Raw genomic sequence first — 12,289 nt, 5'->3', positions numbered from 1 at the left:
AAAATATAAAAAATTGTTTTCACAAATCTACCCTACCAGCAAACTCAACAAACAGAATTTCAACTACTCGAGCTAAAAGACAATTGACGTTCTACAATATGGCTCATCTGACCTGCCTCAGGGTTTTTGCTTTAAATGTAAAAGTTTTTTACACCCCTATCGGGACAATTTAGATTATTTAAAAGGCGTGCTTTGATCTTCATGTATACACAATGACCTCCTGAGGAAAATAGGGGAGAAGAAAAAGGAAACTCCAATTATTCTGGACGTTTCTAGAATTACATTTAGTGACACAAACACCTAACAATGTGTGTAAGTGGCAATTAAAGAACTCGTGGTCACTTTGTTCTACAGTACATTCTTTTTTCACCAGCTAATACAAAAATCAAATCTACACTATTATCCAGAAACAGGACCTCCTAATTTAATGTCCGTTTTCCATGGGACCTGGCAAAATGGGTTGAGAGCCTTTATGGAAAATGGACATTAAATGAGGAAATCCTGCCTCTTAAATAACCTAATAGCAGGGAGGCCAAATGGTTTTTGAAAAAAAACCTGAAAATGAGTGGAGTGCCACATCTCACCTGTAACCAACCTTGTGAAATCTTTCCATGAACAAACAAAAACTTTTCTCTTACCATTCCCCTTCCCTTTGCAAGAGTAGGAAAAAACCAGAAAAAGCCGGAAAAAACGGAGATTTGGCATCCCTGTAATAGCGTTGATAGGGGCAATAAACCCATATACTTACTTTTACATAACATATTATTGTTATATAATATCAATAGACATGTTAATATCATCTAAAGGAACATCTATCTTTCACTGAAATTGCTCAACAGGTTCAGTGACTATAGATATAAATTGACAATATACCGTATACGGCAAGCTGCAGTGATGATCCACATTTAAGAAAAATAATAATGGAACAGAAAACTTTCTGGGTCAGTAAAATAATTCCTTGCAAGAGCGAGACAAATAAGGTCAAAGATGCAACATCTTTAAAAGCACATTTAAATTGTACATGTACTGTAGAGTTCAATGAAATGACTAACATTATTTAGGTGAGCAAGTCCTGAGTACAAACATCCTGTAAGTATTTGTCCCACATGGTGGCACGGTGGCCGGTCAAACTCATCTCCTGGGCTGGATCTGGCCCCTAGGCTGTAGCTTGGCAACCCCTGCCACACACAATCAATCTGACCGCAAAGGCTGAAGAATCACAGCATCAACAACGACTTGGGGAGATACATGAAGGGTTTTCCTGATCCACATATATCCAGTCAGGTATACCCATCTCTTAGTCTGTTTCCTTTTTCGTCCAGTCAAATCTGACAGATCCAGTTGATGACCATCTCTGAGTAAGCAGCGTTGATGTCTCCTTCATGTCAGCGTCATGAATGTTCTCCTGACAGATAGCGGAACGTTTCTGTCAGGTTCTGGCCTTCTGGAGACTTCTGTCAATGGAAAGAAAGAAAGAAAAAAAGAAAGAAAGAAAGAAAGAGAGAAAATGTTTTTCTAAGGATTGCAACAACTGGTCATCAAGTCCTACTTAAAATAAAATAATACAAATCTTTTGTTTCAATATGGTCGCTTTTAAGGACTAACGGGCTTACCCAGATTTCAGGGGTTTCCAGAGATCTTGACCTACATAAAAAATGGGCATTGCCCTACCTATAGGAGAAATTTGCTTTCATTGGTGTGTACATTTATTTGGTTATAGAGAAAACTCCTCGTCTTTTAAAGAAACTGAACAAGGGGCAAAAACGTTACCTCTGATTTTCTCAAAACAGCAGTTTTCGGGATAGCCCCCTTGTGCTTTAAAAGCGACCATATGAAGCGACATTGGACTTACAGGTTTTAGATTTCCAAGAACCACAACATTCAGATCCATGTGGCAAGGGCGATAACTCAAGGACAGTACAAACAAAGCAGAAAGCCTGACTAGCTCAACATGAAATATTAGTCACCAGATAATTAAAACTAGAAGTATCTCACTGCTCCAAGGACTAAAAATGGGGAGAGAAAAAAATGAATGGAAATTTTAAACAGTAATTACAGCTCCTAGATACCACAAGATCTCACAGATGTCATAAACAAAGGGCAACATTATCTCCCACAATTGTTTCTTGTTGAATAACAAAAAGAAAACTTCCACATTCAAAGACAAAGTGAATTTTTTACCCATGAATAAAGTGAGGAATCTGTAAGAGCCTGGATTGTCTGAAAAATCACAAAGTACAGTCGAAACTGTCCAAGATTCGCGTTATTAAAAACGGAGATGCGACAAGAAAGCACTGTGGTCACGCATTGTTGAGGAGAAAAGTGATTGTCATAGACAGGTGTTATTGTGATATATATATAGAGAAAAATGTAAGGAAGAAGTGGGAGTTTGTGGTTCTTTCTACAGGTGATTGTTTTAGACAGGTGGCCATTAGGGCGGGTTCGACAACAGTCCAGTCCATTTATAACAGCCTCTGTTAATACAGGAACTTGGATGTAACAGTGATAAATCAAATCCCTGGGTTTTTTTCTAAATATCTGTAAGTAATATAAACCTGGCTTTAACAGGGTTCAATTTGTGCAAACTCAGGATATAACAGTGATCTTGTAGCACATGACCTTGCTTTCGATCCGTCAAATGATTCAAAGTTGTCTCAACCAAGACATTCGCATGTTTGTATGATTGCTTGCCTAAACATACCCCCCCCCCCCTAAATAGTGTTGGGGTCGCTGATCGATTTTGTCTCAGGGTCAACAAAACAACACACTGGAAAAGGACCTGCGGTAATCAAATATATATACATATTAAGCTGAAGGTGCAATGGTAGCCTACTGGTTTCCCTTGATAATGGTTATTATAGGACTCGCTTATAACAGAGAAACTGCGGTCTCGTTTGTCATGTTATATCCGAGTTTGACTGTAGTTGAAATTTGCAACCTCCAAATGTACACAAGAAACTCTACCAATGATGCTTTTTTGACATTCTCACCTGACACAGTTCCATCCTTACACACAGGTAGAGAGGAGTGTTCAGTGAGATACTGACTCCATACTGGCACTGGCTTGACCGACCTCAGACCACAGGGATTGTCTCTCACATACGGCAGGGAACAGTGCTGGGGACGACAGATGACAATCCTCCCGTTTAAAAAAATGTATTTCAGATTATTAAATTTGACAACAATAATGATAACAACAATAATAATAATGATAATGATAATAATAATAAAGATGACAGTAATAAAAATAAAACTAAATGATGATAATAGCAAAGATAATAATAATAGTACTGATAATAATAAAAATGATAATAAAATAGTAATAACAATAATAATAATACTAATAACAATAATAATAATAATGATAATAGTAGAAGTAGTAATAACAATAGTAATATAAAAGTAATAATGATTATACAGTTCGTCCATCAATGTTTGACAATGACCAATGCAACATCTGGGGAGAACATTTCTTAAGCAACACAGAAGAAATAAACGTTAAGATGACCATTGTGACGTCTGCTACGCCCAATGAGACCAAATCTGCCAGAGGAGTGTTTGCCATATTTTGGGCCGTAGTCTACCCACGCCTGACAGAAACTTTTAGAACATCCTTCATGTCATAACACGACCATTACAATCTTACAAGGGACAAAAAAATAAGACCTCTACATTGCTAAAAAATGTTTTATGTATTACATCCCTTTAACCTTCAAACATTCAGAAAGAAAATCAATTCTCTTACCGCAACTCCTGTGCAATTTTTTTAGAAACACCCTCATCTCCAGTGTCTGGGCCAGCAGGAATTCTGTTTCAAGAAAGAATAAAGCTTATAGTGAAAAAAGAAGGACTATTTAAAGCACACATACATAGCAACCACAAATCAAAACTCTCCATTAACTTAACAATAATAATAACAAAGCTGCTAACTTTTAAGACAAAAAACTCTACCTACAATAAGGGTCAAGCTGGTGGGCATTGGCTGAGTAACCCCCTCTAAACTTTTCACACACATCTTTTTTTATAATATTATGTATTCAGCAACTTCTTGCTCAACAGCTAGCTCTACGGTTACAATAATATATCTATTGTCTTTGTTCTCATTATCATTCGCAAATCTTGTCTTGAAAGTTCATAATTTTCTTCAGTATCCAAAGTTTATGAGAAGCTATACAAAAAGACAGACAATATGTATCTTCCAACATTGACACATACAAACTCTCCAACATAGTACAAAACTGTATTATTGTATTTGGTACTTACTGATTGGCAGCTATTAATTTACCATTCATTAAGTCGCTTATAATTGTCTGTATTCTTTGAGAAAGACAAGCAACATGAGTTTCCAGAGACTCGAGCCTGACTTCATTGATGGTCTATATTTTACGCCTTCATTGACACAAATTAATGTAGGATGCGGGCTGCTTCGACTCACAGGTCGTGGCCAACGCTGGCGTGTAGTTAGTTTTGTTTTTGTAAGGTTTTACGGCGCTCGCAACTGCATCAAGTCATATGAGCGCCAAGGGGTGGATGTCAACAGAGAAGTCCAAACGAGGAATCAGGCTTACTCTGCTCACCCCTCTAGCCTCAACTGCACAAACTCTGCTTCAACTATCAAGGTACCCCAGAAATAGCAGGTCACAAGAGAGTGACAAACATATAACAAGAGCAGAGGACACATGACGACAGTAAGGATGAGGAAAGAAAAAAGCAGCAGTTCCCCCGAAATTGTTGTTCCGCCACAGTATGAGCATGACTTTGATAAATCAGCCCATTAATTAACTTTTCAGTAATCGATCTACTCCTTTAATCTATAGGGCCTATCTATTTGTTAATGTCAAATTCTGATCTTTTAATCTCGAGTTTGAAGAGTACCATAAAAATATTTTAGAATAGCACTTTCAGCTGTGTGTGTGTGCATAACGAATAAACCATTGTCTAGAAAAATTCCAACTATAATTTTACATTGAGACAAATTTAATTATTTCTTTGTGCAGAGAGGAATATAATATCTAAGAGCAAACAAAAAATGAAAATTTTGAACCACAGAAAATCCAAGTCATTTCAACAATCATTTTTTTTCTTAAATGGAAAAAAAAAATCAAAGATATAATTACCATATTCTGGTTTACCACTGTTTCCGGATTAACCATGTTCAGTTTAAGGAGACTCCATTAAATTTTGTCTTCTTTTTCCTATGTTTCCCCAAAAATCTACAGCCTGTTGTTTCAGTAAGATTTCTGTCCCGCCCAGTTCCTCACCCTCCTCCAGTTTCTGATTGACCTTTGCCCTCTCCTCGTGTCCAGGAGATACACCAGATCTCTGTCACTGAGGCACACACGTTTGTCTCGTGAGCAAATATCTCCCTGTCATGAAAGAATGAAAACTATGTCATAAAGATAAACATTAGGCAACGATCATCGGTGTATTCATTACAAAGATCTATTTCAATATTTAACACACTTTAAGTTCTAGCGAAATTGCAAAAGAGAGATAGTATTTCATGACAAAACATTACACAGCGACCATGCATTGCCATGGTTTAAATTATTACATTGATCTGTTTCAGTATCTTACACATTTAAATTCCAGCATTATTAAATTATTGCAATAGTGATAATATTTCAGAAAACTAGCTTTTTTTAGTAATAAGATTTTAGGTAGATCTCCTTTAATCTAAATCTATTTGTTAATGTCAAATTCTGATCTTTTTATCTCAAGTTTCAAGAGCACCATAAAATATATTATTTTTAGAATGCACTTTACTTTCAGCTGTATAACTAATAAACCATTGTCAAGAAAAATTCCAACTATAACATTGAGACAAATCTAGATCTAATTATTTCTTTGTGCAGAGAGGAATAACGAGCAAACAAAACATGAAAATTATGAACAAGAGAAAATTAAAGTTATTTCAACAATATTTTTTTTCTTAAATGGAAGGAGAAAAAAATCAGAGATATTATAAACAGTCTGATATTCTGGTTTACCACCGTTTCCGGATTAACCATGTTCTGTTTAAGTTTAAGTAGACGCCACTTAATTATATCTTCTTTTTCCTATATCTCCCTAAACTCTAACGCCTGTTGTTTCAGTAAGATTTCTGTCCCCCAGTTTCTCACCCTCCTCCAGTTTCTGGTTGACCTTTGCCCTCTCCTCGTGTCCAGGAGATAGACCAGGCACACACGTTTGTCTTGTGAGCAAAATCTCCCTGTCATGAAACAATCAAAACTATGCCATAAAGATAACCATTAGGCACCCATCATCTGTATATTTATTACATTGATCTATTTCAATATTTAACACACTTGAAGTTCTAGCATTATTGCAACAAAGAGATAGATCTAGTATTTCATGACAAAACATTACACTACAGCCATCATGCATTGGTTTATGATTATTACATATATTTGTTTCAATATCTTTAAAAAAATTAATTCTAGCAATATTATTGCAATAGAGGGATAAATCTAGTATTTCAGAAAACTACAATTTAAGTAGATCTAAATAATGTTTTAGGTAGATATAGGCCTACTCCTTTAATCTACATCGATAACAAGATGAGAATGAGACAGACTGGAATGGACTCTCTCTCTCTCTCACACACACACACGCACACACACACACACACACACACACACACACACACACACACACACACACACACACACACACACACACACACACACACACACACACACACACAATGAGAGGGTTTGGAAGTCGATAACAAAGTTGGCAAAATGAGCTAAAGTAGGGTCTGCGGAAAATGTAAATTAAGCAAGACTGATCGAAAGAGGGGATGCATAAAATAGAATCTAGATCTACATGGTTAGGTTATACTTGCATCGTAAAGATGTATAGATCTAGATCTAGATTAGATCTATGATATATCATGAAGCTTGTAAAACTACCAAAACGTCCTTTTTTTATCCTGGTCACCAATACATGGCTCGTAGACCTTCAAAAACATCTTGATCTGGACCAGCAAGTTGTCACTGGGGTACCAAACATAGACTACACTTTCACATGTCAGCAAAAATAGGATTAGGCCACAACAAATGCTACCGAACTTTGAAGAACTGTAACTGATTGAAAAAATTAAGTTCTGTGGGTGATTTTGGTATCAAAATTCTCAGAAAAGTGAGCTCTATCCATTTGGCACGCCAAAACGGTTATTCGTGAGAAAAAGTTTAACAAATCTGAAATATATTCGAAATACGGTCAAAGAGAACTAACCGTGAAAATTACTGAGGGAGTGTTGAATTGTTTTGATTATTGCCCTTTGATTCGCACCCAAAGAGGTTTTATAAATAGAACTAGAGGTATTAGCTGTGACGTCACGAGTTTCAAACTTATTGAAGGGCGCGCCGCCATTCCGGAGAGGAATAAAAGGCCAGTCTGTGTGCAGCAACACTTTTCAATCACGGATTAATGATACTCTGCGAAGTATTTTGATGTTGATTTCTTTTTCATGGGCTATTGCTAATGTACTCTCATAGGGATTTTTGTGATTGTTTACTTTTAAATGAGCAAGATTATCTCCAAATAATGCAAATAGGACCTTTTACACAGTGTGACCATATAAGTGAGTACAATTTCGAAAAAAATGAATGAGATAGACTTGATGATCACTTGTTAAAACAAAATACATAAATTTATTTAAATCTCTTGGTATACATCGCTCAAACAGTACGTCTAGATTTAGCATCGCTAACCACAACAAGGCGCTTGTATCGGCCCTCTGGAATAAAAAATGTGACAGAAAAGCTGCTAGAAGTTTCAGCTGCAACTCTAGCACCCAACCAGGCGTAACTACCCACCAATAAGACTGGCGTAATATTCTGTCTCATTTGCGGAACCGAAGCCAAACAGCTTGTGCAACAGCAGCAGCAGGGGTTCATAGAAGATGGGATGTTGTGTAACCAAACACATGTGCCAATCAAGGCCAATTTTATAAAATATTGTGAATGTTTAAGATAAACAGGCTATTTATCTAGATCTAGGTGTCATGTATTTTAAAATGTGGCCAGCATATCACAAGGCCTATTCGTGCCTGATATCAAACAACGCTCTTCAGGTGTGTGCACATGATCCATCATCCATACAACGAGTGATTTACAGTATCCCAGCCAGCCTACGATTAATTGCTCATTTGAAAATAATGAATCATTAAAATATATTTCGAGAATAATGAATCATTAAATAATCAACCCAGTCTTAATCCCCTTCATACTCGATTAAGACCTAGCAAGACTTTGCATCAGTTGAAGGAGAGTGTAGACATCATGAAATAAAAGCAATCCATTTTACATTTTGCAAGAATGAAATCGTCGTTTTTCTTAACAAACTCAATTGCCCATTTTGTCTCCTTCCGCCCCTCCCCCATCCTACCCGGGGAAAATAAACAACACTTCTTATTAGGCTATATCTCTGTGCTCATTTGTAGCCCACATTCAAGAGCATATTTAGATCTAGATTTCGATGTTTCTCACAATCGGTCAGCAGGTGCGGTATTATGTATGCGTGTATGTTAGATCTAGATCTAATATGTAATCTCTCTATGATTAAACAACAATAGCAAAAAATAAGAAAACTGAAAATAAAACTGAACTGAGCTTCAAACTCTATGAATACCTAGATCTAGATCTAGGCGTTGCCGGGGACGCGCAGCGTGACAGCCTCTGTTTCTAATGCTCTCAAAAACGGCGACATTGCGAGCTGAGTGGGCCCGCACAGCCATAGTGAGTTTTCGTGGGTGACGTCACACTGCGACCTCTAGTACTATTACATACAACCTCTTTGTTGGCATCCAAAGATGTTATATTTATAGAACTAAGAGGTCTTAGCTGTGACGTCATGAGTGTTAAACTTGAGGGGCGCGCCGCCATTACGGAGAGGAATAAAAGGCCAGTCTGTGTGCGGCAACACTTTTCAATCATGGATTAATGATACTCAGCGAAGTATTTTGATGATTTCTTTTTCATGTGATTTGCCTATCGCTAAAATGTACTCATAGATCTAGATCTAGGGATTTTTGTGATTGTTCACTTTTAAATGAGCAAGATTATCTCCCAAAAAATCTATCTAGATCTAGAAATCTAGATCTAGATTTCTAGATCTAGATCTATAGGCTAGCCTAATACACATGCCTGCTTTTAGGCGAAACGATAGGCGTACAAATCCAGCTTTCGTATTTTAAACAAAACTTGAACTCATAATCTTGGATCAGCAAACGGAAAAAATAATATGACAGGAACGTGAATTGATTAGATCTAGAATCTAGATCTAGATCTAAATCTAGATCAAGAACTATGTAGATCTATATCTAGATCTAGATCTAAAATGAATTCTTCCGATGAAAAAAGTTAAGGTTTAAAACAAAAACACCCAAGCTATTATTCATAGTTTTGTAAAAATACGGTGCCACACATAGATCTAGATTTTAGATCTAGATCTAGATTTAGATCTAGAATCTATATCTAGATCTAGACTCTAGATCTAGATCTACAATCTAGATCTAGATCTAGAATCTAGATCTAGATCTAGAATCTAGAATCTAGATTTAGATATCTAGATCTATCTAGTCTAGATTATGGGTCTAGATATCAAAGAATAGAATCTAGATCTAGATCTAGATTCTAGGCTATATAACTAGATCTAGATATAGATATAGATGTGGTGATCTTATACTTTAGCACGTTAAATTCTTCAATTGATTTTTATTCCCTTTTCCGTAACGAGGGACCACTTTAAAACATGGTCTATCTAATCAAGATTATACTCACTGGCTTCCAAAATCACAATGGAAGACCGAAAACCACTGTTATACCATCTGTTCATGACAAAATTTCGGTAGTTTGCGCATTTTTAGGCCCAGTTCAAAATTTTGAAGGTCTGAGTCGGGGATTAGTAGACTTTGGGAATTTAACGTGCTAAAGTATAAGATCACCCTAGATCTAGATCTATGTAATGATTTCTTTAAAGGAAATGGGTTAAGATTTTAAACAAGAAACACAAGCTATTAGATATCTAGATCTAGATCTACATGTATTCAAATGCAAGCGTCGTAAAACTCTTACTAAAAACATAATTTAGATAAAAGTAAAAGATTCTCTAGGCCTAGATTCTATAGATGTAGCTAGATTCTAGGTTAGTTCTACCAACGCAAATGTCTGGAGGAAGTTTAACAAAAATTAGATTAGTTTACGTGGGCTATGGAATGACGAAGCTGCTTAGGAGGTAGGTACACAACGCCGGAACAACGCCAAACGGCTAAAATGTTAAGAAAACTCGCCTAAGCTCGTTTCTCTACATTACCTTATGAGCAACACTACTACTACTATCACTACCTGTAGTCCTGACAATATTAGCACTCTTTGAATTTGCACAGATCGACTGGAGTCATACTCCCACACACAGTCAGCCTAGACTTAGAGAGATCCAGATCTAGTTAGGCCTAGCTGCACTCTGCACCCAACCAAACCCAAATTCAAATTTGGGCGCCAGGGATCCAGGAAGTCCGATTGTTATAGGCTATAAGTATAACGACTTTATCAGATTCAACTGCCTATCCATTGGACCATCTGGATTGTGTTCTAACGCGTCACTCGTGATGACCTTATAATTAAATAATTTTAGATCTAGATCTAGACTATAAGACATTTCCCCTTCGAAGGTGCCATCCTTAGGAATATAGATCTAGATCTAAAGGCCTAAGTTGTAATAGGCTAGGCCTAGGCTACGGCAACTTACGAACTGTGTAGATAGGCTAAAGGCTTGAATAGATCTCTAGATCTAGAAATCCAAATGTAAAATCTAGATCTAGATCTGTCTAGGCCTGGTGCTTAAAAAAAAGAAGAAAAAAAAAGAAAGATAGAAGAAAGGACAGGTCTTTTATTAATAAGATAATTATATCTAAAAATCTAGATCTAGATCTAGATCTAATTCTAGATCTAGATGTAGTCTAGAGTCTAGTATGAATTCTACGATCGTGACTGCAAACTGCGTGCCGCTAATAACAGCACAGACGGTCTTTGTGTAGCTCAACGCCATAGGCTGGGAGATTCCATATAGAATCTAGACTAGATCTAGGCTATTTATGTAGCTCTAGAGATCTAGGTCTAGATTCTTGATCTATTTATGCTGAGAGGTGCGAAAAGGGTTTAAAGTTTAAGTAAGGATTAGAAATAGATCTAGAATCTAGATCTATAAATCTAGATCTAGAATCTAGATATAGATATAGATATCTAGAATCTAGATATAGATATTAGATCTAGATTCTAGAGAACAGGCCTATAGATCTAATAGATCTAGAATCTAGATCTAAATCTAGATCTAGATCTAGTCTAGATCTAGATTCTAGATCTAGATATCTAGTCTAGGCCAAAATTATTTTTTTTAAATCAAGCTTTTGACTAAACCAAACAACGAAAGATCTAGAATCTAGATCTAGAACTTTGAGGAGACATTATAATTATAATTCGTGGTGGTCAAATTAAACAGCTCAACGAACGATCGTGCACAAAAGATGTTTGTGCTCAACGAATGAACCCGTTGGTAGGTGTTTACACAAAGGTTGATGACGTACTCAATGAAAAACAATGGCGCTGGTTTCCATAGCAACACAAAAATCGATGACGTAGGTGTTTGCACACAGAACAATGACATTAAAAGATGTGTGTACACAATGAATAATGACGTAGGTGTTTACACAAGTAACTGTGACGTAATTGGTCGATTTTAAGGGAGGTAATACTAATTTCTTATTGCTACATTAGTTTTTTCATTGTTGTTTCCCTTTGACCGTTATCGTCGCATATTCTGAACCGGAATGAAGACTAGATCTTGATCTGCAATAAAAATACATGTAGATTTCTAGTTCTAGATCTAGATCTAGGTGATTTTGACTTCACCGACATTAAAGTAGGAAGAGTGCAGAAATTAATGCTAGACATCAAATACATCAAAAGAGAAGCTTCGATCGATCTCGGCGGACTATAATATCATAGATCTAGATTGTTATATAATTATTTAACGAACCGTATGCCTAGATCTAGATCTAGATCTTATACTAGTATAGTTATTTAACGAACCGTAGGCCTAGATCTAGATCTAGATCTAGATCAGGAGGCTCGCTTATCTGTCAACAATTCAACTAAAATTTGTTTAACGCGATGCATGGTTAACACCGAATTATGATTGTGAATACGGCAGTCTGATACTCGGTGTCATGTCCATGGTTTGTTGTGAATATGTAAATCGTGTATTTTTAATACAAATGCTGTAG

At 36.4% G+C, this 12,289-nt stretch overlaps 1 long non-coding RNA gene across 3 annotated transcripts; it reads right to left on the bottom strand.

Annotated features, from left to right (window-relative positions):
• Positions 1 to 7: 7 nt before the first annotated feature.
• Positions 8 to 11,929, bottom strand: LOC118478071. 3 transcript variants are annotated; one of them, XR_004858784.1, is made up of 5 exons: positions 11,516 to 11,929; positions 5,262 to 5,366; positions 3,746 to 3,808; positions 2,991 to 3,117; positions 8 to 1,454 (listed from the first exon to the last, which is right to left on the bottom strand). It is a non-coding gene; the product is annotated as an uncharacterized LOC118478071 (long non-coding RNA). The 3 variants fall into 3 exon arrangements; XR_004858783.1 differs by lacking the exon at positions 11,516 to 11,929 and adding an exon at positions 6,123 to 6,211; XR_004858785.1 differs by lacking the exons at positions 5,262 to 5,366; positions 11,516 to 11,929 and adding an exon at positions 6,123 to 6,172.
• Positions 11,930 to 12,289: the final 360 nt, after the last annotated feature.

The sequence above is a fragment of the Aplysia californica genome, unplaced genomic scaffold (assembly GCF_000002075.1).
Source record: "Aplysia californica isolate F4 #8 unplaced genomic scaffold, AplCal3.0 scaffold00362, whole genome shotgun sequence".
NCBI lineage: Eukaryota > Metazoa > Mollusca > Gastropoda > Aplysiida > Aplysiidae > Aplysia > Aplysia californica.
Note: the sequence above shows the minus strand (reverse complement) of the source record. Positions and strands in the feature narration are given on the sequence as shown.